The sequence below is a fragment of the Toxotes jaculatrix genome, chromosome 12 (assembly GCF_017976425.1).
Source record: "Toxotes jaculatrix isolate fToxJac2 chromosome 12, fToxJac2.pri, whole genome shotgun sequence".
Lineage (NCBI taxonomy): Eukaryota > Metazoa > Chordata > Actinopteri > Toxotidae > Toxotes > Toxotes jaculatrix.
Window position 1 is genome coordinate 4,137,479 of NC_054405.1, and position 24,002 is coordinate 4,161,480.

Consider the following 24,002-nt stretch of genomic DNA (forward strand, 5'->3'; position numbering starts at 1 on the left):
AGCAGACCCAAATAGAGAGAACACTGATTCTGACAGCAGCATGATGTTCCTACACAGATTTTTTTTTTCTCCTGCAAAGAGTATGACGCACACATAGAGGCAAGCCTGCTCCAGGTCATCTATGTATTTGACATGTTGAAACTCAGACCCGAGATCCACAGCGATAGAATGGGACCCTACCCAGACTTGATTAGGTGGAATATAAAATGGAACTGGCCTGGCACACGTTCCAGGATTAGTCTCAATTACTAGGAATAAAATATGGTGCTAACACAAACACCAGCTCTGTTTGTCTAGATTTTCTTACCACGAGAACCACGTTTCAGGCTCAAATAGATAAAGAAGAAGAAGAAAGAAACTGAAAAAAGGGGTTTCCATTAGGCCTTGGGATAAAAAAAAAAAATCATTTTCAATTCGTCAAGAACAACAACAACTTTTTCAGTTCTCTAGATCAATTTGCAATTAGTTGCAAACATAGCAGAGCAGAGGACATAGCAGTCCTTTGGCTCATTTCAGTCTGAACCATAGGGACGGGCAATAATATTCAAATGCTCCAAGACAGCAATTTCCACCTAATTTCACTGTCTCTGGAACAACTCAGGTGGAGGTGGATATGGGAAACAGCAACAAACAACAAGACAATTCTGGCAAACAATAACATGAACATGATCTAACCCTTCTAAGCGCCTTATTACTGTATTCAAAACACAATCGCAGTTATAGTAATAATAACTGGTTGTGATCCCTAGAGTCACTTAAACAAGTTCTGTGTCTTGTAATCATAATTGTCTTGTGTAAAATTGTAAACTGCTTCTACATAGAGCATGTACTGTGCCAGGATTGTTAGATGCTGTGTTAGCTCAAGTCATCACAGCACACCACACATTGGTACATTATCATACCTACAGCAACATAAACACTTAATTATCCTGTCCGGCAAATAATATTAGAGCTACAGAGATGAGTTTCTTAAAGTGGTCAAGTTTCATGGAATAACCATCTTTTCTGACACATCAAGCCAATCTATGCTACTTCATGAAAATGAAAATGGTTTTACTAAACTGTTATTGTATGTATGTACATTACCATAAAACTTCCATTTGTAAAGCCAGACATAACTATGTGTACACTAACGGGTACCTATGATTGGTTTAAAAGTAGAGCACTGCATGGTTATCTCACTGCCTCAGTGATTCAGCAGCAAACTCTACCTCACTGAGTGTTTTTGTGGGAAGAACTCAAGTTCCAGTCATGGGCATCCAAAAACCATTTGGGGGACATTAATGGCCTTTTCTGTCACGGCAATACAATACAGAACCACTATCCACTCCAAAGCAACTCTGAACAGTCAGACAAGTGCTTGCTGGAAACAGTATACTGCTCTACTCTTTGTCTCCGGAAGCACCAGGTGTCATTAGATAGGAATGATAGTCATCTTTCATTTAAGCCTATTTACACTGGGCTCTGGGTTCCCACTGTCTATGGTGTCGTTCATGACGAGAGCATCTGTGGAAAACTTAATGACAGTCGACCAAATCAGCTAACATGTAACCTCTGTGCAGTATAAGTGCTGGGACGGCGCTAAAACTATAACGAAAAAGAAGTAAAAATAAAAAAACCTTATAGAAGACAGCAACCACACTGCTGGGACACCACCAACAACAACAACAACAAAAAAGAACACACAACAAGACCTGAGCACAGAAATTCCAATTCTCATTTAGGGGATGAGGAGATGCAGAGAATATAAGCTCAAGTGATTGAAATGATTGTTTGGCATCAACCGGCTTGAGAGAACTGCAGCAGGGTAATCATTAACTGTGTACTCTGGCATGCCAACGTGTTTATAGCATGAATTACATTTGATTGTGTGCTCTTAAATTAAATCACAGACTGGTGCTGGCCCCTGAAGAAACAGATTAGCTCTGCCAGATCTGTTGTTACTGAAAGTCTATCAAGACAAAATGAACATTCTGTTCATCTAACACAGCTTTGTTAATGTCATAAATAAACAAGCGTGAGCTTATACAACAGGGTTGTATCATATGGTTTATAGGAAGGCAACTGACAACTTACAGTTAGCTTGCCCACAGCAACGCAGCAGCTTTCAGTGTTGTTGTCTGCTCCGTTGCCCGGTATCCAACTCTCCACACAAAGCCTGTCAACAGATGACAAGGTCTGAATTTATGCAATTTAATAAAGTCATCATTATTACTGGAAAAGACATTAACATGGTGGAATGATAAAGATCAGTAACAAAATGTCACAGGGATGTAGTAGATGGTCAGCTCCACTTTTTTTTAGTGAAAGGACAGAAAGCTGCTGTTTTCACGTGATGTGACACCTTACAACCACAACTGCGCCGATATCCTGAAACACTTGTGCTGATAATGGCAGCGATTAATAAATCAGTCTGCTTTTCACTCCCTAACTGATATTTAAAGGATACAGATGGTGTTATTCTAGACTTTTCTGTCAACAAACAATGAAAACACATGTCATGTGTTATAAGATACACCTCTTCAGAAAGGGCTCACAGACACTGTATAGTTTCATTTTGAAAAGCGATTCAGTAATTTCATAACTACAGCTGGCCACTGTAGCTTTTAGCAAATGGTATTCAAACAGGAATAAATAGTGCATTTGCTAGGAGCTATTTCCACTGGCAGATTCACCCATTTGGTGTCCTGGTGAGTTTCCAGTACGAGGACAGGACAGCAGTGTATGTGGAACAGAGTCTATCATGAACACAAACATGTCACCCAGTGCAACAGTGTGGTTCACTGCTGTGTTTTCAATAACTTCTGTACGACAATGGAGCTCTAAGGTCTGTTAAATAACAGTGTTTTATTAAGACTAATAAAACACAGCCTACTGTATAACTAATGATCAAACACACATTTGCATTACTGTTTAATATAACTGTATCCTAATCACAATCAATGGCCATCATCCTCAGCCACTATAATAACATTTAGTTCTGCAGTTTGATTGTCTGGATCTGAGGACATATCAAGAGCAGAAGCCTAAGCACAGAAGAGTTCAGACAAACAGACAGGTTTTAAGTCTCCAGTTTAATTCAGTAAACCACTTTTTGGTATTTTGCAAACTAAATCTTCGATAAATCAAAAGTTTCTTACAGTCTTGGAAAGAGGCTAGAGAATAGAATTTTAGATCGAAACCAATCGAAACAAATCCATAGCACTGTAAAAAAGCAGCTCTGAAAAATCTATTGGATGTTTTTCATCCTAAATTATAAAATAATTAATATTAATTCAATATCGATTGACAATTAAATGAAATAAGTGAATAATAATAAATTATAAAGTAATTTATATCTTTTTTTTTTTTTTACACACATGAAAGTCTGTACTTGTCTGTATTGGGACAGTACCTTTATATGAAACTATGTGTTACTGCCTTTAAATCTGATTTACAGATACTCCTCCAGTTAACCCTCCATCCCTGCAAACAAAGTGCATCTGATTATAATTTTCAGTGACATAGGTGAAAACAGGGAGGTTAGAGAGCTGCTGTAACTCAAATTCCTCTGAGCGACTGGCTGGCTGGCCATGTCTGAGCCACACAGAGCACAGCGCTGCAGAGAGAGTTACGGCGCACATGCAAAAGATTTAAGTTCAATCAAGCATTCAGGGCTGGACACCTGATCTTTCACTTAAAGCTCCTCCAGAACAGTGGGAGTGTGGTTGGGCCTCACAGCAGGCCGCCTACCTCCAGCAATCTGCTAACACAGAGCCTCTGAAGGGATGGTATTTATCCAGTCCAGCACAGCTCAGTGGGGACTACTGTGTGTGTGTGGTAGGTAGGTACTACCAGGGGCCCCGTGTGGATGGGGGATAGGAATGAAAGCTGTGTAGATTTAGTGAAAGGAGCACAAACGTTTCTCTTTTTTTTTTTTTTAGAGTTTTATCAATCTCCTTAAATGCAGGGCAAGTCAAAAACCACTAAAAAGTTGTTCTGTGCGGATGCAGAACAGATAATCAGTTGAAAGTTCTGGGAGTAAATGTTAGAGCCATTTTTTTTTTGAAGATTCTTGTTTTCAAAAATTAATATTGTACATGTTGTTATTGGTCTTTTTTGTTGGCCATTTCTCGTGCCCTCAGCTGAATGCAATACAATACTTCTAAAACACTTATTCATGAGAGCTACAGCACATAAGAAATGCTTTTGACGTCATAGTATCTTGGAGACAGACTTTGGTTGAAAATGTGATTTACTGAACAAATTATCCAATGCTATGTATCTCACATTTTCTTTATCAACAAAAAAAAAGCCTTTCCATTCCCATAATTCCTCCCATCATAATTCAAATACTTTCTTTGGGGGGAAATCCAGCTCCAGTATTGGTTGAACCTGTGTTTAATCTTCTAACGATAAAAGATCTGGAGCTCAAGAGTGTGAAAGAAAGTAGGGCATGTTAATGGCAGTAAAGACAAGCTCAAAGCACGGGAAAACGAAGACGTCTTTAGGATGAAGCTTGAGTTTCCCTGCCAAACAGCCCCCTCAGACCATGGGAGATTTGGTTGAGAGCATTTCTTGGGTTTCTTTCAGCCACAAAGAAAACATTTTAGCCTCGAAGTAATCCTTCCCGAAGCCCTCCCTAAGCTCCAAGGGCCCTTCCTCCCTCGGCCATCCCTCCAGCCCCCCGTCTGGGATCCTAGTGAAGCATCTCTGTATACTGAAGCCCCGCACACACATCCATTCACCATCTCTCCATGACCCCTCTGGGACCCAGCTGACCTTCCTGTTGACGTCAAAGTAAATCAGAGCGGGAGTCGGTGCAGCGAGGGGCTCCACCCAGGGGGCTGGAGGTCTAATCACCGTGTTCCTCACAGAAGCCACAGAGGAAACATTAGCATTCCTGAATCTGCCCACCATCACTCACGCTGCAGCTTCTGCATGTGTACACAGGTACGCACATACAGTCAGAGGAGGAAAGTAACTCAGCTACTTTAAATACTAACTCTGTTTTTTGCTCCTTTAAGCATCTACTCTACTACATGATGCAAATGTTGTACCTTTTTGTCCACTACATTTATCTGACACCTGTAGTTTACAGATTAAGATTTTACATGCAAAACATCTGGCCAGCTTCTAAAACACAAAGTGTTTTAATTGATCAGTGACCTCAGATCTTTACTGTCCTGCAGCAAAGTTGTATCATTTGTGAGGATTTGCTGTTTTTTTTCTCTAAGTTCTGTCTTAGTAAATTCAATAAATTGGGGATTTGTACAAGGACAGGGAAACAGTGATTGACACTTGTAACTAATTTCTGATTTGATTTGATGGACCAGTCGATAAAATGAGAAAAATAATAATCAGTGAATTCTCCATTCGATCGAGCGGTGAGAGGATGAGACCTTGCTCTTGGGTTATATTTGAGCTTTAATATGGCTGAAGGAATTGGACTCAGGGAGCGCTACACCCCGGACAAGTTGTGCTTCTTGTGAAATGATTGTTTTATTGTTGCACCGTGTACAACATTTGCTCATATCAATAATGGGATATGCTCCAATGCATCAGGCAACCCCTCGGAGAGAAGCTAGTCTCATTTGACTCATTTGATTTCACTCCTCGCATTTGTGGCAAAGCAGGTTTGGAGGAGACACAGGCATGATTGAATATTCACAACTTCCAGCCTAAACTTTCTCTCTGATCATATGGAGGCTCTGCAGAGTACAGAGGAAAACTCCAGATGGACATCTTTAAGATTCCCAAATCCTCCTCTTCTCACTAGCAGGAGTTTTGGGGTCAAGGTGTGAAGGGAGGACCAAAAGACCCGTTTCCCACAATCCCTCCACAGCTATAGCCCCCCAGCTGTTCAAGGGCTTCCATAACAACAGCTGCGCAGAGGTTTAGTGGTTCACGTTGCTATGACAACAGCAGGATCAATTGGCATGCACAGACTCTCAGTGCTAATAGCGAAAGTGACATTATGCCATAATTTCATTTCAATAAAACACAGGCAGGTTTTTTTTTTTTCATACTGCACTAAGATTCAGAAGAACATAAAAAAGGAGGCAAATAATTAATTTTGCATGATAATGTGAGTGGCTTGTGAGCCCAAAACTAGCAGGAATCTCCCACGCATATTGACAGCCAAACCCAGCAAAACCTCACACTTTTCATTACGATTCATTCCCTGGCATTGAAGATTAACTCAGTACAGAGTGTGATTGTTTCCAAGCTCATACAATAGAGGCTAAATAAGTCTTCATGCCCAGCAGCTGTATGTGCCACAGATCACTGACCGGCAGGATGTGCAACAATCAGAAATATTTCTGTTCTCCTGACAAACAGGATATCAGGTCACTTGGCCACCTTAACAGTGAGGAATCAGACGCTATGGGGGGGGATTTACACTATTGTGCAAGGACCAACCTCAGCTGTACTTGATGTTTATACATGTGGGACAATAGACTCTCAGGTGGCGTGTCGTGAGCAAAGCCCTCGGATGTGGCTAAGGAAAAGGCAAAAACGATGCACTCACTATTTATTCTCACATTTAATAGTAAATAGTAAAGTAAAAGCTTAGCTCCTGCAGCTGTAACCCACACAGCCAAACTTCAACCATTTGAGGCTAATTCCTGTGAATTATAAGGGGCCCGCGATGACAATGGCAGGTATTCCCCCAGGGGTAACCAGAGAAGGCGTGGCGTCACCGGGGGGTTTAAGTCCAACATTTAACGAGCATGCAGCTGACACAGGCAGCTGTGCCAGACAAAACACAGCACAAACACATACATTTAGTCCACACACATCAATATGAGCGCTGTGTCCAGCTGCTGCACACGCTACATCCAACTTCTAACACGACACGAGGTTCTCTAACTTTGTGTCTCCGCCACCGATCGACTCCTGGCTGATGTGTGACTTTGATTATTCCTCCCTGTGTCACAAAATAGGATAGCCCCCTGTGAACAGTGGAGGGGAAAAGCTAAACAGGAATCCACTGCTAAAAATACCCAAGTCGTGATGAGTCAGGATGGACTGAGCAAACAAAAAGAGACCAGTCAAATTTCCTCCAGACTTCTGGAAAAGAAGTTCCAGTCCTCAGTGCTACCAGTGGATTCCTGTATTTAATAAATCAAGCTGCATCAAGAAGAGAGGGGAAAAAAAAAACAGAATCTGCAGACTACTGGGATAAAAAGAGATTATCCAAATGGAGGTTAATGATGTGAAAAAGAATCACAGACTTAAAGAGAATAAAGGTGCAGGAACATAAAAAGTGTTTTGTACCGAGATGTTTGGGGCTATTCAGCTCAGTGTTGACTATAACTTTACAGGGATATACTGTATAGTGTATATATTAAGCCTGTTTGCTCATGCCAGCATCCAGCTCTCCGTGTGTCAACCTAAAATTCAGCACCATATCTCAATATCACTCTGCAGTACAGGTATTATGTTTCAACCCAACTTCCCAAATGCAATAAAAATAAGTATTGAGCTACTGCTCATAGCATCTATCATCTGAACATGCTCCTCAAACCCCTTCAGGCTCTGGTGAGACTCTTGTACTCATATGCTCTTTCACTTATACAACGGCTACTACAAGGATCTGGTTTTCAGGTGGGCCTCAGCAGGTTTGATTTTAAAGCATGATACTGTTTTGTTGTTTTTTTTGTTTTGATTCTCCAAAAGCAAAGGTAGGTCAGTTAGAAGAAATCACCTGGGCTATGCTATATTAGTCTTTCAGTGTAGTGTCCATAAATCTGTAAATAATGAGATCTTTCCGGTGCAAATGCAGCATATGTCCCCTCCATTATAAAGAAAACACACATTTAAATCTTGGGAAAGTTCTAAAAATAAAGTGATGTGCTTTGAAAGTGAGAGAAAATAATCAGGCCTTTTGCCATAGTTATGGCCTCCATGATGAAAGGGTGAAATTACAGGCCATGGTGAAAGGGACAATGAAAAATCAGTCGGAGTCTGTTTATTTGGTTCTTTTGCCTGTTCAAGAGCAGTTGGAATCAATATTGTACTGATCAACCTAGAGAAAGTGACTTTATTTAGAGGTCAAGGCAAGGTGATATTTTAACAATTATAATCAATACTGCATTAATTGTGAGACATAAAAAAAAAAAAAAAACACCAGCGCACCAGCGAAGAGACTGGAAGCCTCTATATTTCTGTTTGAATTATGTGCAAACAGATCAGACACAGTGGAGAAACATGCTGGATCACTTTACATAGGAAAAGCTCTTCAGCACAAAACAGGAAGCTGATCTTCAAATGAAGATGAAGGCTGTGTCTGAAACCCCCCCCCTGTCCACCCCCCTTTAGTACACTATGCTGCACTCTACCACTTTATCTGAGTGTCCAAACTCCCTGACCATGACATTTATCCACTACACAGTGTCCTAAAAAATTATCACAATGGAACCAAAAAATGTTGGGTCCACAGCGAACACAGCTTTCAGCCAACAATTCCACAATGTGTTGCATTTCATAGATGTGTGGGGGGGGGGGGGGGGGGGGGGGGGGGTATTGTGCGACTCTACACCTCAGTAATGACACAAAATATCCATAACTCATGTGTAAGTGCCTGAAATCTAAATTTACTGCTCGCTACACAGTAAAGTACAGAGTGTCTGTTATATAAGGGTAGTGAATCAGTAAACAAAGGACTGATTTTGGACACAGCTGAGGTTTTCCATTTCTTTCAGAAAAAAAATTGCTTCCCACAAGCACCAAAAAAAAAAAAAAAAAAGATAGATGATGTTCTTTCTGGAAACACAAAGAAAGTGTCACTTAAAGCAGTGTGATCCTCTTAGTGACATAAATTTAAACAGCTAAGGTTTGCTGATCATTTCCATTACAGTATTTATATAGATAACAATTATGACACGTCAAAATACCATGTAATTCTTTTTTTTTTTTTTTTTTTTTTTTTTTACATTGAACTGAATGAACACTCTTTCATTGTCTGGGCATGAAACAGACAGGGTAGGCTGGGAAGAAGGAAACACAATGGACTTGGCAGAGACGGCTGAAGTACAACAGACAGTGAGGAATTCCCAATCAGAGTCTGAAGTGAGCTAACCTTGCTTGCTTTTTTTTTCTTTCTTTCTTTCTTTCTGCCTCTTCCCTCCTGGTGAGAGTCCAAAGGAAGAAACTTAACTCTTTCACTGACGAGCTGAATGTGCTGTGTGCTTCAGCTGTTTGCTCACTCTGTACGGTTCCTCATAATAATGCATTACATCCCTGTGGACTGAGCCTGCAGAATTTCCTGATGGTCAGGTATTCTCTGTCGTCTTGGCTGTGCATTTCCACGCATTAGAAATGCACCACTTATTTCACAAGGCCCCTAAGCTCCATATCCAGGTAGTTAAATACAAAGTACTTTCTGTCCATTTCCCAGGACAGAAAATAGTGTCTTTAAAATGAAGGTGCTCTGCCATCTGTGTTAAATGTCTATGGCGATTTATATATATATATATATATAAATATAAATATACTACTGACCGCAGGGGAAAGAGGGACAGCAGCATGCCAGTTCACTGAGACGGAGAGAGACAAAGAGATTCACACAAATACACAGTCAAGTCAAAGTGACAAAAGCCCAGACAGTACATTCTCAATCAATTTCTTCATCCTCTTTCTCTGTCCTCACACACACACAGTCACATACACACATATAAGTAGGTCTGTTTTGAAGTGGGCATTAAGAAGGCAGGTGCATGTCATCTCTCATCTCCTGCCATGTTACGTCTCAGCTTCACAGCCCGACTGACAGCTCTCTCTCCAAGCCACGACTCTCAGAGAGGCACCTCCTTGTCTCCGTGTTTACACCAAGTCTTATTTTTTGGGGGGAGACTGGTCCACTTCTGGACTTGAGAGCCCATGTTTCCCTGATGGATGTCTTAAATCCTCAGCATACACTATGTCGATGATAGTAATCAAGTCACATAAAGTCTGCTTAAGAACTAAGAGGCTGAACTTGATTTACGAGTCTGTTTGACTGAAGGGAAATCCACACACAAAGTGCTCTCAGACATGTTTCAATGTCCATCACACGCCTGTCTCATGGAGCAGATACGCTTTTATTTTATCAAATCTGAACAAACCACCCAGAGTCCAAGACACACACATCACTACGGGACACCCCATGCTTTTTAAAGCTCTGAGTCCATTTTTTTTCTCTGGCACACAAAGTGAAGCATAATCTCCACAGGCAGCTGTTCGAAATCACACAGATCTCCAGCTGTTTATATGTTCTGAACTTTTTAACAGAGTGTAAAATAGTTGATCAAGGCCCTCATTTGGACTTTCTGGTTTCGGCAGAGGGCATATTTTTCTCAATGCCTGTAGTGACTCAATGAATAAATGAAACCAAATTTCCTTCTGGTGTACTGGACTGGATTGAAAGGTTGTGGATGCTCCAGTAGCACTGTTCACATCTTGTTTTCGATGTGTTGCAGTTTATATCTAGAACATTTGTAAAGTGAACTTGAGCAAAATTAATGTCCTGTCCTCTCCTTTGTTGGAGGGTTGTGTGTGTGTGTGTGTGTGAAAGAGAGAGAGAGAGAGAGAGAGAGAGAGAGAGAGAGAGAGAGAGAGAGAGAGAGAGAGAGAGCATGCTACATTTGCAATGTGACTGATACTCTGTCGCCTAAGTGACAAATTTTCAGATCCCACTCACAGCGGCTTTAAACTGTAAACCAATCTGATGTACCTATTCAGTGACCATCACTGGAAACTACTTGACGAATGTGTGAACAGTGAATGTGTCAAAAGATGAACGTGTGGGTGTCTACCCTTACTGATAATCCACATCCACTAGTCTGTTTTTTTCTATGAAAGCCCGATTTTTTTAAAAATTTTGCTTTCAGGACACAAAGGTGATTTCACTTCGCAGACAGGTTGACCGATCAGTCTACCCTCCAGAAACTTTTCCTTTAAAGCTTAAACAAACAAATCTGACCCGTGATCAGCACTATCACATTTCAAGCTCCCATTTGCACCACACTGACTCTGTAGCAATGCCAGAGGAGTGCCAGCAGGGAGACGGGCACAGACATACCACAGGGGTATGGAGACCTTGACCGGAGGAAAGCGGCTGAGGGGAGGGGCAGCTGGAAAGCTGTCTCTCCTCTCCCGGCGAGAGCCTTCGCCACATAGCAGCAGACATGACACTGTACCGCCTCCAAGCTGCCGTATTTATCCGCACGCCGGGCTCAGCAGCTGTTTATAACTCACTTTTAGAACAGAACCATCATCACTCTTTGGAGATAAACCTTTACGAAGTTACAGGGAGTGGGAGGAGTGTGTGTGGGTGCATGGCTGTGTATCTTTTTTTTTTATTATTATTCTTTCATACAATATTTTTTAGTCTGTGATAATTAAAGTTCTCTAAGCTTTGTTATGAATTCCGTGGAGATGCTTTGTCACATCTTTGGCTGCAAACTTTTGCATTTGGACGAATCTAAATGGGGTTTCGATAACTTTCAGATTCGACTGGTATTTTTATTTAGAAATAGTGTGGGTTATATGAATAACTAATATATCTGTGGAGACAGCAGAGTCATGCTGTGTCTGCTGTGCACAGGCATGTGAAGGGAATACAGAAAAACCCCAAACTTTTACCCCAAAATTCTGCAAACAACCTGTGTCTAACTCTGTGGTTCTTACAGTGGTATGTATGCGTGTGGTATTTACTGATATTAATATGAATCACAGTGAATTTAATTCTATAAACTCTGACAACCATCCTTTTTCTAAATAATGGCTGCCACCACATTCTGAATATGAGTTTTACTTTCTCTTCTGTTCCTCAACAACTCACTGAATTAAAGAAAAAAAAAAAACCCTCCATGCTGAAAATAGCTCATTATGTTTGTGTTTTACAGGCTTTTGGCTCAGGTTAGTGAAAGGTGTCACTGCCAAAAATGCTGCAGGACCAAAAAAACTGCAACTGCTGAAACATTTGGCGTCAAAGAAGTTGTTCTTTGCAATTTAGTGGAGGAGAAAAAAAAAAAAAAAAAAGCAAGCATCGGAGATGCTGCTGGCTGCTTTTAACTCTGTCTCTGGTGAATGATAATTCTGCATTACGACCAAACTATTAAACTATAATCTGTGCGGATGGTTTATAAACAAATGCTTAACGAGCACTAAGTCGTTAAAATCAGCTTGATTTACAAACCATTCTCAAACATGGTGGCTGCAACTTTCCTCGGGTTAAAATAATTTTATAAAAAAAATTAACGGCTTTAAAATCAAACTGTGGACATGCAAACCATAAATTCTACATCACTGCTGATTTCTCACCACAGCAGTTAGATCACCATGTTTAAGGTTCATATTCCGTCCTTCTCTGTACATTACTTTTCACTGGTGTTTAATAAAGACACTGTGAAAATTAGACTTTAATTGGGTTGTAAAATTCGAGGTTATTGTATTTTCAAAAATCCCTATGTCTTTATAGGCAGTTCAGACTCACTCCAGGCAAGGCATCACAATTGGACTTGGTCCTGACTGGCTCCCCTCATTAAATAGCAACTGAAATGTTTCCAAGCAGGGACGCATCCAGCAGCAGGTTTACCTCATTTGAATTGGAAGAGCTGCTGTTGTCGGTCCATAATAGCTATATTAGGACCGGTCTGTTTTCACCACAGTGTAAGTAGTTCAATTCAACCTCTGGCTGAACTTCATTTAGGGTTTGTAAAACAAAATAAATGAAATATTTCTCATCTGGATTTATTTTACATTTGAAATGAGAAAGTAGAACATCATGGAATCGATGAGGGCAACGTCTAAATAAATACATAAATAATATGTTAAAAAAAAAAAAAAAAAATCTAAGGGAACATTTAGTCTATTGTACCAACAGCAGACGACCAAAACCTGCTTACTTGTCTAATCTCAACTGAATTGATGCACATCTGTCATTTGGATTGGATGAGATCTATGCAGCAGACAGCTGCCAAAGTCAAGTAGCATACTGCTCTGTCTTTCACAATAGTCTCCATTATGCTCGCATGTCTCCTGCATATAGACTACTGTCTGATCTAAACCCCAAATCAAAAGTAAAATACATTACAAGGTACATTTCTTTACATGAGGACAATTTCAACAAAAAGGGGAAGTGAACATACATGCAAATATACACACACACACACACACCACAAAATAAATTTAAGGAGGAATATTTGTCGAGATGCTGGAGTGATATTAAAAGCTCCCTAATTTTTTCTTTCTTGCATTTCTCACTTTTCAGGAATGTCTTGAAGAATACAATCTTTGAGAGAGCAAACCTCTTATCGTGGCACATATCCTAACATGCTAATTACCCCCACACACAGTTTGAGTTCATTTATTATGCATGAAATAATCTAATATGATGACTGTGATAATTATGCGCACATAGATAAGATAAAAGAGTAGTAACCAATTATGGCTCGGGAGTTGGGAAAAGTAATTATTCTTTGTAGTGGAAAGAAGTCTTGGTTTGGAAAAGGGGGTATAGTCTGGGTTTTTTTTTTTTTTTCGATTTGTTTTTTTTTTTCACACACAGTTCATAGTGCTGCAATTAACATGTGGAAACATGTCTGCACTCCCTGATAATGTTTAAGGAATATTTTAGCATACAGCAACGTCGTTTTAAACATTTAAGGATGTAAAAGAATTAACAGTAAAAAAAAATCAAATAAATCAATAACAGTACAGAACTTGCTTGGGACCAGTTTATAAAACAGCTGCTGAAATAAACTGCTTTCTGCACGGATTCATTTACAGCAACATGTCTGTTATGATAATTGTGCGCGCTCGCTCTCCGAGCCTCTTCACACGCTCCACCAATCTGACATGTTTACATTCTGACTTGAAAGGCAACATGACTCGATGCCTTGGGTCTCGTCAGCGGCAGCAAATCAGAAAGGACACTAGAAGGAAGGAGTGGTGCTTAAAGTCGAGCGCTCGCAAATCAGACGCGTGTTGCAGACTCATTAAATATTACCACTTCTAAAATCAGAGCTGGCGTGTGGTTAGCCCTCACCACTGTACAAACATACTTAACACAGCGCAGCTTTCTTTGACAAATTATGTGCCTGCCACTGCAAATCACAGGAAACACAGACTCCGCAGTAATTTGATTTTTCTGTGACTGTTTTGGCTCGAATTTTGTTGTAAATCAAACTTTTATGTGATGGAATGTGGCGGCCTGGAAACAGAGTTTAACAGGGCTTAATATGTCAGCATGCATTTTGCTCTTAGGGAAGGAAAGGAAGGCTGCTCTTGGACATTTTGGATAAGATGCAAAGTTGAAGACTGAGTCACTGCTGCAGCAAACCGCGAAGGGACAGAGGAAAGAAAATGTAACATGATTAATAAACAGAGCAGACGAAGGTTAAACAGAAAATGAAACACTAATGCCAAATTTGTACAATATAAACAGACGTTATCTGAGGGAGGACTGTCTCACTGACTGCTAACTAAAACCACATTTAAGTGACTCAGGAGTACACGCGTCATCATCACACTCATCCGGGAACCTCCGTCACCCATTACCCGGTCCAAGTCTCCCTTGGACTGCTGTAGTTGACTCATGATTACTTGCAGATTCTAAGCTTCAGGCCAAACATGATACTCTGAGACCAGTCAACAAAGCTCCGAGTTGTACAGAAGACAGCTCACACAAACAGTACCAAATCGCATTTAACAGGATTGCCAGATTTTCACATTCACACCAAACATCGGCACACGGGGGGACATTTTCTTGGAAGAGATGTTTTATATAGGTGTTGATACAGCAGTCATTTCAAAACACGAAGAGAAAAAAAAAAGATGAGATAAGAATACGAATGGGAGGAAAGAGACTAAACTAAACACTGGCTCTTCGTGTGCTCTGCGGCTTTAAACTTGAGGTTAATGTCAGCGGCACTCATGTTTCCTTACACTCTCAGCAAAGTCGTAATGTTCTGAATGTAATGAAGTGAGGAGAGGAGAAAGCAAGGACGATGAACGCAGCCAAGGCAGCAATCGCTACCTTCCACGTGGTTCGTTCAGACGTCTGATGTTAGGAATAATCGAGCAGTTTGAGTGTGATTCTGCAGAAGTGACATTTTTACAGATGTGTTTACTTGGATATTAAGCAAAGTCCCTCACATCACTGACAAGAAGATTTACAATGTGAAAGACAAAAGTTTGGAAGCTGTTTCAAAAGGAAATTTTCTGTTACAGTTTAAGCACAGATGAATCAACTTTGAAAATGTATTGGATATCATTAAATTATTAAAGTAAATCCAGCTGAAATGCAGAGGATGTGCCTGGAGTGTATGGTGTATCTGTAAAAGTAGTTACAGGGTTAGACTTTGCTTAAGAGGAGTCAGATATACTGTGTATCTTTAACACCGTGCAGTACGACGTGTGACGCATCACAGATGAATTAAAAGTGTAAAACTAACACACAAGCAGTTTATTTATACATGCTAATAACACTCAGTGGGAAAAATCTCGGTTTCGGTTAAATATTTCAAGTTACTGTTGACTTTTATCGATGTTGAACCAAGACCACCATCTTCTTCTGACTCTAACCAAGTGCTGTGAGCAACCCAAACATTCCCATAAAAAAAGGTTAATTATGCTTTATTTGCTAAGAGCAGATATTGCATTACAGAAGTGGCAGAAAACTAATTAAATACACTGTAAAACAATGTCTCGCTGATACATTTAATAAGAACATTTTGCAACTTGGCAGATATAATCATTAAAAATGTTTCCTGATCACGCTGATTAAAAAAATAATTGGGGTGGCATTCCATTTGTCTCAACATGTATTTGCTCTCGTAAATCAGTAGTATGCAGTGTGAGCATAGTTTCAGGGAAACAGGGCTGTTGTGTATGCATATTATTTAAATGTGTCTTTTGTTATTCTGTATTGTACCATATTACGTAGCATTAGCAGCATTTAAAATGAAAAGGAAGAGAAGAAATGGCTGAAGAGTTAAACTCCACAGTAACATGGGTCTGTGTGTTACAGAATCAGAGTTATGTGGATCCTCTGGGCACTGATATGAACTGAATGAATCCAGCACGGAGACATCCAGGATGCCAAAAGCCTTAATGACATATTATACAGGAATAAAACAGTGTGGTCCTCCTTTAATATTTTAAGAGCGACAGGTCTTGTGAAACACCATAAAAGATGTAGCCTTTCCCGAGAAAATGAAATGCACTTTGACTGAAGCCTTTGCTGTCATAAAATCATGGCACTTTTATAGCAGGGGACAGGACTACATAAAGGAAGTCATTTGCAGCTAATAAGAGCGATCACTAAAATGCATTAGGGCAAATTATTCTGTCCTTGCCACCGAGCAATGCTTTTACTAAAGCTGCTGTTTCACCTAAGAGCTTATACACTAACAAGTGTTTCATCAGCTATCTGCAAAGACCACTTGGAGATTAACAACAAGGTACACAAATGGATCTGAAGAGGAAGCCACTTTTGTTAAAGTCTAATGTCAAAATAAAGGAGCAGAGTGAAAATATTGTCTGAGTGAAAATATTGTCCTTCAGATCAGTGGTGTCCTGGAGTGCAATAGGCAGAAACATTCAGATGAGACGTGAGTGGCAGAACACACAACAGAGCAACACACTTGAATAATATCTTTGGAGAGGACTCGGAGAAATGGAACAGTGCTCCAGTAAATAGCCGCTGGAGGTCACAACTTTGGCGCCATTGAATTTCCAGTCAAAGTGCAGCAGACTTCAGTAGGCTGCTCTGCAAATCATCAAACGCAGGTTGATTTCAAAAGGCCATCTACCGCTATTTCAATGAGGCTAGTTCCTCATCTCTGTTGCACACTGTATACACGTCGCCTTGTAGTCTTGGTCACCCAGCCTGTCGTAGCCATAGCCGAGAGTGAACACAACAACGTGGGGAGGTCATCAGAAAAAGCACTTCACAGCGCTGATGTAAGTCAGCTTAGTGTTCACAAAAATGGCTTCTGTTGATGCGCACTTGGTTGTAAAACTTTGTATGTTTGTCTTCAACATTGTAATAACAGTTACTCTGACTCACAGAGGAGGAACAACATCTTCCCTGCTGGCAACAGCACTGCAGTGCAGAAAAACAGCCGGTACTGTACCTGCAGTACGGAGAGACTGACGTTTAAGGAAAAAGTTCAAAATAAATAAATAAATGAATGAATAATAGTACTAATAGTGCAATAGCACTTCTGCTAAAGGTGTCAAGCTGTAAGCTGCAAACATGCATTTGTATTTTGGAAAGAGAAAGCCTCTGTCACTTTTACGGTCAGCAGATTAATGCATGGTGTAAAGGCGGGCGCTATTAGCATGGAGAGCTGGCACTGATGACATTTCCCTCTTAACTAAGTTTTAAAGAGTATTACACTGTGGGAGACTTTCAATAGTAGTGACACCAGATTGGCCTGTGCATTTATTCATTTTCAAAGGAAGCACAAATATGCAGCCACACAGCGCTTGCTGGGATTTTCTCTGCTATGATCTGCTGTTGAATTCAAATCAAATATTTTGAACCTCACTCAGCTCAGCTGTTACCAGGACTCTCAAATATAATAAATTCAGGATTTACTGGCAGGCTTCATATTTCTCTGTGTGAAGCTCTACTCATTTATTAGGATTATCTACATTCCACAAGAGATAAGAACCAAAGGCACAATGAGGTTTAGAGTCTTGTTAAAGGTCTGTAAATGCAGAATATATAATAAGCTGTTGCTAATTTGATTTTGCGCTTGATCCTTGAATAATAACCACTGATGTCTAAAAATAATATGTTTTAATTGTTTTTGGTGCAAAAATAATGACATCAAAAGCAATTTATACGAACAGTATGAATACTGAGGACATGAGAGAATGGAAATAGCCTACTTTTTACTCATCTTTAAAAATACATTTCAACCACAGCAAACACTGTATCTGTGTGTGCACCCTGCCGGTGAAAAGCCTAAGCCGTGTTTGACTCCTCTATTCTATGCCATGACTTCGACTTAGTTTATGGAATGTGTCCCTGCTGGGTTTTTATTTCCTCTGTCTGAAAAAAAAGGAAGGCAATCAGAGTACTGATGCTAAAATCATTACCTAATGACTAAAGCCTTTGTATGGCTTCCTCCATGCTGCGACATTCATTGTTCAATCACACATCTTGTACAATTGTGTGGAGAAGAGCGTTTCTAAAAGTTTGTCTGAGCACCGTCAGAGGAGCAGGGCAGGCCTGTAGTTTCACTCAGATGTGCTAAGTCCAATCAATCACTGACTCACATTCAGAAGAATAACCTGTTTTTTTTTTTCTTGCATTGAGTTGTTCTTTTTTTTTTTTGGCAGAGGATGCTCTGTTGTCATACTCCTAAGCAAAGACATACTGGGACGACGTTCTGCTAAAGTGGCACAAGATGTGATTTGTCTCAAACTACAAGTGTTTTGAAAATAACATATACTCATTAAGAGCACACACTTACATTGTTATACATATCAATAATATCTCCTGCGTAAATTTCCTGTACAAACTGTGAATGTGTGAACAGCAGAGGGATCTCTGGGCTGTGGCACTGCAAAACTAGCAAATAAATTATGACAAATAACCTGAAATTATAATTGTCCTACTGATGTTTCAGCAATGACGCTGACAGTTACATTTCTGTCTACTGCAATTTTCAAACTTGTTAACTCTACCACAGCCCCACGTATTTCCATGACATCTCTATGTCCTTCCAGAAAGAGCTTCATGATGTTGACAGTATGGAGGATCATTAAATTTGCCTGCTGCTCCTCTTTGAGCATAAATCAAGCCAATCCATCTCTCTCTCTGACCCAGCTCCCTGGTGGCTTACTTAGAGCCATGCCAATGCAGCACTGGCTGTGGAATGAGCAAGGGTAAGCATGCAAGGGCTGTCCTTAAGCTGAGCTGTCTGACGGTATAAACAGGCCTCTGCCTCGTCTTGAGAGCAATAGGGATCAAGCGGGCTTAGTGGGCATGACCTGTGAGGACCCAGACAGGGCCAAAACATGCAACACAACACAATTGTCTTAAGGATTGCTGCACTATTGAACAGGAGAAAACCAGCCACAACATCACATTGTGCACAGGCCCCGGAACAGGACCTAGATGCACTCCGCTAAGGATTCCCAGCAGATTAAAGCCTTATGAATAATTCTCAACATCCTCTCCTCTTTTTCCAGCCTGATTCAAGAAAATGAGGCCCTCAAACAATTAGACCTATCAAAATCAGATCACTAAGAAAAGAAATCCTGCAAAGTGAGGCCTATTAGTCTTACAAGACCCTAAAAAAAAAAATTTCTTTGCAAAAAATGATGTATTGGTTTCTGCGGCACCATGCAGGGCGGAATTAGAGGCAAAGGCGAAGGAAATGACAAGACATTTGCGCGTGGTTTAATTTCCTCAATTGCTTTATGGTCATACATAAATGCTTAAATTGGTTTGTAACATATGCTCTCCTCGCTCTGTTTACTTCCTTCATTTAGTGTGACTGAATCACTTTATTAGTGATTATCCCCCCAAAAGCTGCTGGAATGCACAGCACCACACCTCATCGTGTAATTTACCCATATAGTAGGAATGAGAATATGCAAATAGTGTCAGAGTATTTTTGCGGCACCAAATATGCCCCCGGGCTGCTTGTCCAATGACACAAATCATCAATTAAGATCTCAGCAGGGTTTGGGGATAAACTAAATTGGCATTATCCCTATCTGACAATATGTAGAGCCATGTGGGGTACATCACACCAAAGAGCAAACATCACTGAGGGTGATTGGTGGCGATGCGTTTCAACGCATGTGTTTATGGCTCGTGTGTGTGTGTGTGTGTACTGTAAAAATGAATTCGCAGCTGAATCATCCACTTTGAGACAATGACAAAAGCACACAAGCATTTGAATAGTGTAAAAGGTAACAGACCTTCTTTTGGTCTTTCAACAGCGATTCACAGCAGCAACAACAGTGTCTTTCAAAGCATTTACTTTCACAGGGGGTGAGAGTTTGGCTCCTCGTGGGATTTTTAGGCTCAGCACTCTGCACCTGCCGAATGTGTCTGACGGAGGGAGCTAAAGTGGTCTAAATCGCCATTGTGATTTCTCAGGGAAGCAGATGATTAGTAAACAAATGGTTCAGGCATATTTAATTAAGCTAATGTACTCCCAGTGCTCAGAGTATAGTCTTTGCTGTGAGGGGCCTTGGCTTTGCAGTATACAGCTGTAACAGTTTACCACTGACGGATGGCGACAAAGAAAATAATGTGACAGAAAAGTAACAGTGATTGTATAATTCCTAAGGAAGTGCAGATGTGTTTCCTAAGTCTGCGCTTTTATTGGTACAGTTATGTGATCTTTGATGGGCTCAGATCGCAGCTGACAGCGACTGAGCAGATGAGTGGACTTGGTCTGGCTCACAGAGCTACTAAAGCACAGCAATGACCCGCAAATCTGTGCCTGTTTTAACTGCAACATCATTAAAGTCAAATCGAACAGGGCCCCAGTGTTCGAGACAAGCTACCTGACACACACGGGCTCCGTCAAATCGCACTGACGGCATTTCATGCCAGTCAAAAGTCTCCTATGAGTGAAATAGTCATTTGAGGAATTGTGGAATAAACCAGTCAGCTGAAAAAGAAAGTGGTGAGTGGCACACAAAGAAGGCCAGTGTTCGGTCTGGAGAAGGTTTTGCAGGGCTGGGTAGGCTGAGCGTAAACATTAAACCTCACCAAGATGAAGATAGTTTTAGCAAGACACACTTCAATTAAAGATGGAGAAGGATTCCTAAAGAAATGCAGACAGGACTCAGCTCCTGGTTTGACCTTTTCGAATGCTGAAATTGGAGGGAAATAGCTCTGCTGGTTTACATGATTCTGGAGTAAATGAAAGACATTAGTTCTGTACTGAAATAATGTTTTACTTTGAAAAAAAAACTGCTGTTCATGAGGTGCAATCAGAAAATGAGTCACACGTAAAAAGAAATTCATCACAAAATGTTAGTTCTTTAAATGATCAAAAAAATAAGTGTAAAAAATTCCAAATACAAGTATTTTTTTTCTCCTTTACAGTTTGACATTAATATTCTGGGGTTATATGTTTATTTTCTCACAAACAAACATACACACAGCACAAACAGACGCTACATTCTAGAATAACATTTATTATGAAGAAAAAAAAACGCTGCATTAACTTGGTTAAAGTTATTTTACACTGAAAATCCTTTATACACACACACACACACACACACGAAAAACCAGTCAAAATAAAAGCCTTTTCACTGGAGTAAAACACACCGCGTAACTTCAGCATTAAGAGAATCGCAGTAGCAGCGAAAAAGACAACACACCGCGGTTTCTGCACGGAAGCTTCACACCATCACATATTCATTGTTCATTTATAAATAATCTAAATGCGATCTAGCATTCCGCTGCTGACTGACAAAGCCGTGGAAATAAAATTTAAAAGAAAGAAAAAAAAACGGCAGCTTCCTGCAGCTATGCGCTCATTCTGCTCAATCCAGCCACTATTCATGTCATTAGTCTGGAAATTACAACCTTTCTCACACAAAAGCATCCGCCGCCAAACACAACACATCCTAGATACTTGCATCACAAACATTACCGACACATTTTAAAAGAAAAGAAAAAAAAAACAAATCCAGACACCGCATCAAGCAAAAGAAAAAAAAAATCCACTGGTCTTTCAGTCCAGCACAAAAATGCATCTCCTCTCCCTTCCCTCTCTCTCTTTTCTCCCCCTCCTCTACTTCCCCTTCCCTCCCTCCCTCTCTCTCTCTTCTCTCTCTCACTCTCCCTCCCTCACTCTCTCTCTCTTTCCCTCCCTCTCTCTCTCTCTCTCTCCCTCACTCTGGCCCGGCTGGCTGTCTGACTGTATGAATAATGTCCTGCTTTTTGTAATGAAGGGGGGGGAAAGGGGAAAAAAGGACGCTGAAGTGGAAAAGCCCTGCTCCCATGCACTGACATTGAAAATGAATGACAGCTTACCTGCATGCCAATCTTCATCAGACTGACACTGGGCTGACAGCACAGCCTATACTCCTCCACACAGCCGGTGACGTCAGCCATGCCAGGCCCCTCCCACCTCCATCTCCATCTCCGCTCCCCCGTTTTCCCAACACCGGGCCGCTGATGCCTTCCAGTGTCCGTGGGAAATACCGCAATCACGTGTGGACCTCCACGAGAAAGGTAACCACATCAGCCTGGGAAAAGACAGAACATACTGTTTGTGTTCGGGTAGCAAGGCAAGACAATACCTGATGCTCCAAAGCAGAGACGAAAAGCTGATAAAACACTAGGGGGGAAAAAACTGTTAATATCAACCACAAATGCACAATTAGTGTCTCTATTATGTTCTATTTTGGTTTGAACATGGATAAATAAAAGATAGATGCCATGTTGAAGATGGCAAAAAACGAGAAAACCATCACATCATGTTATTCAGTCATTCCAGTCTGATCCTTTCTCTCCTTTTTTTATGAGAATGAAGCAACAGCATCTCTGATGGGAAATGAGTAGATTGTTGTGACACAGATTGTTGTGAGAAAAAAGGTTGTGTTCAGTTACATTAGCCTATGAGAGAGATGAGAAGTTTCAGGTTTTCTCATTTGTATCAAGAACCCAGATTAATGAACCCTTGCAAGCAAATAGCCTATAATTCCTGAATTCATCACAATCACCGGAGCAACAACAACAAAAATAAATAAATAAATAAGGTATGAAAACAGTGTGTGGGTATGAATTCCATTTCTACATTTGTTTATTTATGTAGTCAGCTAATATTTGTACTTCAATCAGTTGTTTGCTCATTTCAGGTCTCAGGTCAGATCAGGTCCTGAAACCCTGGACTGTGAGCCAGACTCAGAGAATACTAGAGAATACTCGTATTGCTTAATATAACCCTCACTGTCACTGTCTTTAATCTGACTGATGCTTTTGAGATTGTGGAGGAAACCATCACCTGAGGCAAACACAGTGCCAACACCAGACTCCACACAGTTTTCTGTGAATTAGGCCTGACTTTGCCATATGTTTCTCTTTGTACTCATGGCATTCATTGCTCTAAATACCCCGCCCTCTGCCATCTGACATCTTAATAAAGTAAAACAGTTTTTTACAGTATCTAAATCACTGACAAACGCCGGATATCTGGATCTTACGAGGGTCACTTAAAGGCAACATGTCTTCTTCCAGTAAGCACGCTGAGGCACCGCCACTTCCAGTAGGACCGGAGCGCAGGCACACACGCGGATCTGGCCAGCCCCCTGTCGGTCCGCGTTAATAATTACATGCTTCAAAAACACGGGAGGGATGATGCTGAGAATAAAACCCCTAAGATGGCTAGATACGAAGGAAACCTCTGTGGAAAATGAACAAGTCCTATAGGTAAAATCAGAAACCGTATAATACAGTATAAAAACACTCCTATTCAAGAATAAGTATTGCACTTAAAATATTAGACCACTCAAGTAAAAGTACATAAGTATCATCAGCAAAATATGTTTAAAGTAGTGCTGGGCAACGATTCAAATTTTTAATCGCGATTAATGGCATAATTGTTTTGCCATTAATCGCGATTAATCGCATTGCTAGGGGAAAAAATCAGTAATGAATTCACTTTTATTTTAAAAGTACTACTATATGAACAAAAAAAGTGCAATAACATTTAGCTTGCATACTCTAAACAAATAAGGTGCTTTTTAACAGCTTTTTAACACTTCACACAGTGGCAGTTAAACTAGTTCTTGTAAATATCAACTTAAAGATGAATGTAATCAAATCAAATATAAAACCAAAGCTATTTGCCACTGCCAGGGCATTAACATTTTATCTAGTTTGTTATAGAAAAACAATTTTCTTTTTGTTTTTGAACATGTAGCTACCAGAAGAAACACTTATCGTATCAGGGAGCAGCATAAATAGTATACGTTCAGTAGCAAGTGTCCCTGTTTGGGTGAAGTTAAGTAGTCGAACACAAAAAAAAAAACGTACGTTACTG

General features: G+C 40.4%; 1 protein-coding gene across 1 annotated transcript in view; it reads right to left on the reverse strand.

The window, feature by feature from the left end:
* Positions 1-22,075, reverse strand: part of pknox2 (pbx/knotted 1 homeobox 2) — a 78,732-nt gene extending 56,657 nt beyond the window's left edge. Inside the window, exons 1-2 of the mRNA XM_041051504.1 lie at positions 21,992-22,075; positions 2,077-2,158 (exon numbers count right to left, since the gene is read on the reverse strand). The gene's annotated coding sequence lies outside the window, so the exon portion shown is untranslated. The remainder of the gene's footprint in view (positions 1-2,076; positions 2,159-21,991) is intronic.
* Positions 22,076-24,002: the final 1,927 nt, after the last annotated feature.